We start from the raw sequence: 7,093 nt of genomic DNA, 5'->3' as shown, positions 1-7,093 counted from the left end.
AACATCACGTGCTCGGCAGACTCGATGATGTCCGGGCACTGCGGGCACTCAGGGGACGAGGCGAATTCCTTATTGTGCAGGTACTCACGGAAAAATCCGTGCCCGGAGAGCACCTGACACAGATGGAAATTCACCTCTCCGTGTTTCCTTTGGTGCCACGCAGCTGGGTCGGGGAGAACTCGCCGGGTCCATCGGGCGAACCGTCCTCCCGTTCTGCCAACCTCGTCCCACTTGTCCTGCCACTGGTGGTATGTGGCGAGACGCTCCTGCTCCCGCATCTCTTTAGCCGACAGACCCCCAGGGTCGGCGTTCACTCTACGATGGTAATAGCGTGCGTCCTCTTTTACCAACAGCGCTATTGGGATGGTGCCCGCTATCACTGCGGCAGCGTCGTATGAGATTGTCCGGAATGCGAAGGATGCTCCGACCACAACCCTCTTCTGGACCCTCTCCAGCAGCCGTTGCTCCTCCCTGGTTTCGACACCCTCGTGCCACACCGGTGCACCGTAGCGGAGGATGCTATTGACGACCGAAACCAGGAGGCGACGCTTCTTGCACTTTGGCCCACTGTGCCGTCGCATCAACAGTGCAAGTGCTGTCGCTACTCGAGAAGCCTTTTGAGTGACCTGCTTGACGTGCTCTGACCACTTTAGATTGTGTTTGATGCGCACTCCTAGATATTTGATGTCGGTTGCCGAACGAAGAGGAACTCCGTTGATGTTAACCGGGATGTTCTTGTAATCCTTCTTCTTCTTCGACACCATCACAATATCTGTCTTAGCTGCGGCGAGCTCCAGCTGGTGTTCGCGCATCCATGCCACAACCCTATTCACAGACTCCTCCGCCAAGCTCGCGGCCAGTGCTGGCGTGGGTCCTGGTGCCAGGAGCACGAGGTCGTCAGCGAAGGCGACGAGCTCTACACCGGCGGGCATGTCGATGGACAGGACGGCGTCATACATGGTGTTCCACAGCGTCGGACCAAGTATGGAACCCTGTGGGACTCCCGCCGACAATTCCCGGGTGACCGGACCGTCCGACGTCTCATAAACCAGCAGCCGTCCCCGAAACCAGCTTTCCAGTATCCGCTGCAGGCATGCCGGAACGTGCTTTTCTTGCAGTGCTTTGGCGATGGACCGCCAGCTCGCCGTGTTAAAAGCATTGCGTACATCCAATGACACCACCATCAGACACTTGTTAGCCCTCCGATCCGTCATTCGGTGGGCCATCGCGCGCTGGCCGGCCTCCTTAACACGTTCAATCGCCTGAATTGTAGACCTGCCCTTTCTGAATCCATACTGAGACGGCGACAGGCGAGGGTGATCTGGATCTTCCAGGTGTTCATTCAGGCGATCCAAGATCAGCCGCTCCAAGATCTTGCCTGATCCGTCGAGCATCCCAAGAGGCCGAAAGGATGACGGATCGCCCTGAGGTCTTCCGTGCTTGGGTAGCAAGGCAAGTCGTTGTCGCTTCCAGTCAGCGGGAAAGGTGCATTGATCGAAGCACTCCTGGAACACGCGGCGAAACGTCTCCGTGTGCTCGCGAACAGCGACCCTCAGTGCCGCATTGATGATGCCATCGGGTCCCGGGGCCTTAGTGGGCACCATCCGCACCGCGATCGCCAAAAGCTCCTCATCCGACACCTCCCTCACTGGCTCCTGCGTTGTCTGCCCCCAATCGACCAGATCCGGTGCCGGCCACTCAAAAGTGCCATGATCCGGGAAGAGTTCCGACACGACGTGCTGTAGAATCGCAGGATCTCGCTCCGGGGGGACGCGGCTACCCTTAAGGCGTGACGTTACTACCTTGTAGGCAGTGCCGAAGACGTTGTCCTCAGCTTCCGCAATCATCTCATCAAAGCTACGGTCCTTGCTTGCCTTGATGGCACGGGCGAGTTCCTTCTTACAGCTCTTGTGCCGTTCTCTGGCCAACTCTCGCTGTGCACCGGTTCCGGCAGTCAAAATCGCATCCTCAGATGACTTGCACTGCTCCCTGAGTAGGCCGATTTCCTGCGTCCACCAGTACATTTCCGGTCTCACCAAAAACTGCGCTGGCGGTGCCCTCTGCATCACCTCATCGCATGCTCTAGTAAGTCCAGCGGTGAGAGTCGCCGGTGATACAGCCACTTCGGCAAACCCGGAAGCCTGGAGCGCGATCTGGAAGGCTTCGGGATGGAATTGACGCAACTTCCATCTCGGTCCAATCTGCTCGCGTTGTCGCTGCCGGTCGCGATGCTGGTTCTGTTGTTGCGGTTGCCTCTGCTGATGTGGTGAAGCGCTGCTGACTGGTGTCGCGGATACGCTGAATCTCACGTATCTGTGGTCACTGTTGGTGAAAGTGTCGAGCACCCGCCAGTCGTTACCGGGTTCAATGGCCGGACTGGCGAAGGACACGTCGACCACACTTTCAGTAGCACTGCCGTTGCCGACGAACGTGGGCACACTGCCGCGGTTCAAGATCGCCAGGTCAAGCTGGTCGACGACCTCGGCGAGATCTTCACCACGCGGCTTCGTCCTCGCGCTGCCCCATCGCACGTGCCAGGCGTTGAAGTCGCCCGCCAAGACTACGAGGGGGTGTGCTCTGGCCTCGATATCGATCTCGTCGAGCAGCCGCTGGTAGTCCTCGTCCGTCCATCCCGGTGTTGGTGGGGCGTAGCAAGAGATGAAGGTCACCCCCGCCACCTGGACCGACACCAGTCCTACCCTACTTGCCCAGACTCGCTGTATGGGCAAGGCTCCGGTCGTAATAACAGCTGCCTTCGCTGTCGAGTCCACCGCCCAGTTCCCGTTATTGGGTGGAACACGGTAGATCTCCGACGCCAGCACAATGTCGATCCTTTGCTCCCGTGCGGTCTGGAGCATGAGGTCTTGTGCTACCCTGCTGCGCGCCAAGTTGATCTGGAGGATCTTCAACCCAGCGTCACGCCCTCTAACAGTGGTGTTCGAAACTAGCGGGAACATGACGGCTGGCTACTTCCGCTGCAAACCGGTGAACCTGTCTGATGTTGTCCGGAACACGTAAGGCACTTGGGGCCCGAGCTGCACTCCTTGGCCTTGTGCTGCTTCGATCCGCACCGGAAGCAGCACTTGGAGTAGTCAGGGCCGGTGCACTCGCGAGAGCGGTGCCCCTTGCCAAAGCAGCGGTAGCAGAGCTGCTCTCCTGCAGGGACCGATGCGAGCGCCTGCACGACGCAACTCGTGTTCCCTATGGTGACCCGGTGACCGTCGAGAAGCTGGCACTGCCCGCGCGGCAGCTTGATATGGGCTTTCTGCAGCCCGTCGTACCGCCGCCACATCCGAACTGCCTCGCCCGGAACTGTCAGCCCCGCCTGTCGCTTAATCGCCGAAATCAAGTCGTCGACAGTCGCCAGCATGTCGATTCCTGTGATCGCAGCCGTCTGCTTGTCGACAAGGAGGTGGGCCACTCCATCCTCCTTGATGGCTTCGCTGACATCGGCCAGCACACTCTCGCAGTCCGTGTTCGGCTTCAACCACAGCGACAGCTTCCGCTCCCCTGTGCGGCAAACCCTCGCCACGAACTGATCCACATTGGTCTTGGAACGCACTGCCTTGTATGTGTCGAGGAAGGCCTTGCCCTCGTTGGCCTCTAGGACGATCACCGCAGGCCTCTCCACTTTAGCAGCGCTTTTTCCCGCTTTCTGTGGTGCTGCTCTCTTGTCTCCCTTGGCCACGACTTTAGCAAAGGATGCTGGCTCCGCATGCACCTTGGCTGCCACAGCCGCTGCTTTCTTTACCTTCGGTTTTGGCTTTTCTGGAGCCATGGCCTGGGACGAGACGGCCTCGACCGGGATCTCGGGGACATCAGGGGTGATGACGTCGTCCATGCCCGTCGGTTCGCCCTCTTTCTTCTTGCCGTGCCTTGCCCGGGTCCGCTTTCGTTTGAGAGTGTCGCCAGGTGGATGCTGGCTTTGCCCAACAGCACTGGAGTCGACGACATGTTGTTGTTGCTGCTGCGTAGCTACCGCCAACTCTCCCATCGAGTGGAGTCCACTTTGGAGCAGCATAAGTTCTCTTTCGCTGGCTGCCGCACGCTCGCGCAGGCTGTTGTTTTCACGCTTCAGCTCACTGTTTTCACGAGTTATCAGCTTCAGCTTCATCTTAAGCTCTGTGTCGCCATCCTTGGCCGTTGCCCGGCTAGCCTCCATCTCGCTAACCTTCGCGAGGAGGGTCTCGACGGTTGCCCGGAGTTCCCTCAACTCACTACTGAGGCTTGCAACTGACGGCGCCTGCTGCGGTGCTTCGGCCACTTGCTGGACGACGGTTGAGTTCATCTCGTCCTCTTCGCTCTCCTCGGACAACTCCATATCGCTGGCTTGCAGGGCCATTCGCTGCAGCACTACCATTGGCCGAGTGGGCGCCGCTGTCGATGGCGCGATGCTGCCTCCCTTTCGCGGCCGAGTCAACGGCAGCGCAGCCGATGGTGATGAAGATGTCGTTGCATCGTCCCTGTCGTCCTCCGTTGATGGTGCGGGAGCATCACAGGTGGACCGGAGCCTGGCCGACTTACGCGTCGAAGGCACCCCCGATGCCTGCTCCATTCCCTAACTGCTTCGTCGAAAATCCCCAACGCCAAAAATGCCGACAAATGCCGAAAGATCGCCCGTTTCCCAAGCAGTCGTGGGCAAGGGGGGAAGGGATTCGGCTTGTGGGGGGGGGGGAGGGGGAGGGGGGTCGAGGGGCTGCGGATGCACAAAATTTGTCCGGGTGCAATCACTTACCGCTCGTCGAAAAGCTCTTTTTTCGCTGCTTCCGCGTATTTCCAGCAGCTGCCCGAATTTTCTTGCACCGGAGACACTTTAACGCCGTAAGGTAGGCAGTCCGAACTTGCTTGGTGTTCCCAGGGCGAAAGAGCGGGGACACTTTACTGACTGAAGGCGCCGTGCAGTAGGCAATCTCTAGTTGCTCAGCGTTCCCTGGGCTACTAACCGGAGACACTTTCTGGAAGGCGCCGCAAAGTAGGCAATCAGCTTAGCGGAGACACTTGGTGGATTGTGGGTGCCGTGAAGTAGGCAATCCTGGCGCCGTGGAGTAGGCAATTTCTAAGCGGGGACACTTCACGGATTGCAGGTGCCGTGAAGTAGGCAATCCCAGCGCCGTAGAGTAGGCAATTTCGGTGCAAGTGTCGTCCGTGTTGCCGCCTGGTAGGAGTTATAACGGCCAATTCCAACGGTTTTTTCGGATTAACGGCCGAATTGAAAAAACGGCCGTTTTAAGCTTCCAGCGCCAACTGTCGCTTCAAACTCAATCGGGTTTGAGAGAATGGATCTTCCCGGACGGAGCCACACCGATTCCTCGACCCGGCGACCGTAAACACGCCTCCAAATGTCGTAACGGTCGCCGATTTCGTGTTTTTCACTATTTTTCACTTTTTCACTATGAAAAACACATGCACTGACTCGCGTATTATTTTTAAAAAATAGTAAATTCACTCCTCTAACAGAATATCACCACTTTTTTACCAATTTAACGGTGAAAAACACGGGTTCCGATCACTTTTTACACTTTTTTTTTGAGGTACGGCTATTCCCCATACAAAATGTAAACAAACACTTTTTCACCGTTTTATTAATTGAAATCCATGATTTCAGTGCGGTTTTCACTACTAATCTGTAGATTGGCACTAGTTTTAACGATTTGAATAAACTTTTCCGGGTTCTTTTCACTTTTTACACGAAATTTTTGCAAAAAACACGGAGCGACGCTCAGCACGTGTTGACGCTACGGCGTTTGACAGCTCACTACAGGGATAACTGGCTTGTGGCCGCCAAGCGTTCATAGCGACGTGGCTTTTTGATCCTTCGATGTCGGCTCTTCCTATCATTGCGAAGCAAAATTCACAAAGCGTAGGATTGTTCACCCTTTCAAGGGAACGTGAGCTGGGTTTAGACCGTCGTGAGACAGGTTAGTTTTACCCTACTGGTGTGCAAGTACTATCTCAATGGAATTCCTGTGCAGTACGAGAGGAACCACAGGTACGGACCAATGGCTCAATACTAGTCCGAGCGGACTTTGGTATGACGCTACGTCCGTCGGATTATGCCTGAACGCCTCTAAGGTCGTAACCGAACCAGGCTGGTAGTATATGTATAGGAGTCGTTAGCTAGATGGCTAATAACATCACGAGACCGGATTGAGTCTTCTATAGACTCTTTCCATTTATTGGAAACCCTCAAACTGAGCCTATCGCGAGTGCGCTCGCCGAAGTACCTGAAGTGGGAAAAGGCGTTGTGCTTGCCGATCTTCCAAGAATAGTTTCGACTCCTAAGACCACCCGAAAACGACGGGTTTGCAGGCTGGGCGCTACGCATTGAAGAGAGATGTACATTTCGATCCTTTCAGGCGACCCATGCTTGGTGGTTGTGTGCGGTGTGCTCCCCCCGGGGGGCACATGCGGCATACCGTGTGTGGACTAGTTGGACCCACCCTTGCGGTGGACCGACCGGTCAGTGGTGTTTGCGGGTTAACACATGCGAGCGTTGCGGCCCAGAGGCCTTACCGCCTTTCACTGCGGGTTCGTCAAGAACTTGGAGATGGTCGCAACGCATCGGGTCCTCCCGGGGTACTTGGTGTTTGGATGCTGGCTTGGTGATTAAACACTTGATATTCCATCTTCGGATGAATTTCGGGTGTCACCTGTTGCCTAAGACCACTTGCATGTTTAGCTCGCCGTGGGGTAGCAAGCGTTGTGATCTAATGGCCTTACCGGGCAAACACTTTCGGTTCGTCAAGGACTTGGAGTGCCGGGACGGGTTGGCGGATCCATCACTCTGAGTATGCCGGGTTGATACTTGGGGTTGGTTTGGTTTTGGTGACCCAATACTAGATGTACCATCTCGGTGGTATGTCAGTATCACCTATACTCCAGACCACTTGCATGGTTAGCAAGCGTTGTGATCTAATGGCCCATCCGGGCAAACACTTTGGGTTCGCAAGGACTTAGAGTGCCGGGACGGGTTGGCGGATCCAACACTCTGGGTACCTCCGGGTACTTGGGGTTGGTTGAGGACTTGGTGAACAAACACTTGATGAACACTCTTCGGATGTACTTCGGGTGTCACCTGTTGTCCGAGGCCACT

At 56.2% G+C, this 7,093-nt stretch overlaps 1 pseudogene; it reads left to right on the top strand.

Moving 5' to 3' along the window:
* The window catches only part of LOC131270860 (large subunit ribosomal RNA), a 10,862-nt pseudogene extending 4,482 nt beyond the window's left edge, over positions 1–6,380 (top strand).
* The last annotated feature ends 713 nt before the right edge of the window (positions 6,381–7,093 follow it).

This window comes from Anopheles coustani (genome assembly GCF_943734705.1).
Source record: "Anopheles coustani chromosome X unlocalized genomic scaffold, idAnoCousDA_361_x.2 X_unloc_68, whole genome shotgun sequence".
NCBI lineage: Eukaryota > Metazoa > Arthropoda > Insecta > Diptera > Culicidae > Anopheles > Anopheles coustani.
The sequence above is the reverse complement of the archived record's forward strand: the minus strand, read 5'-3'. Positions and strand labels throughout refer to the sequence as shown.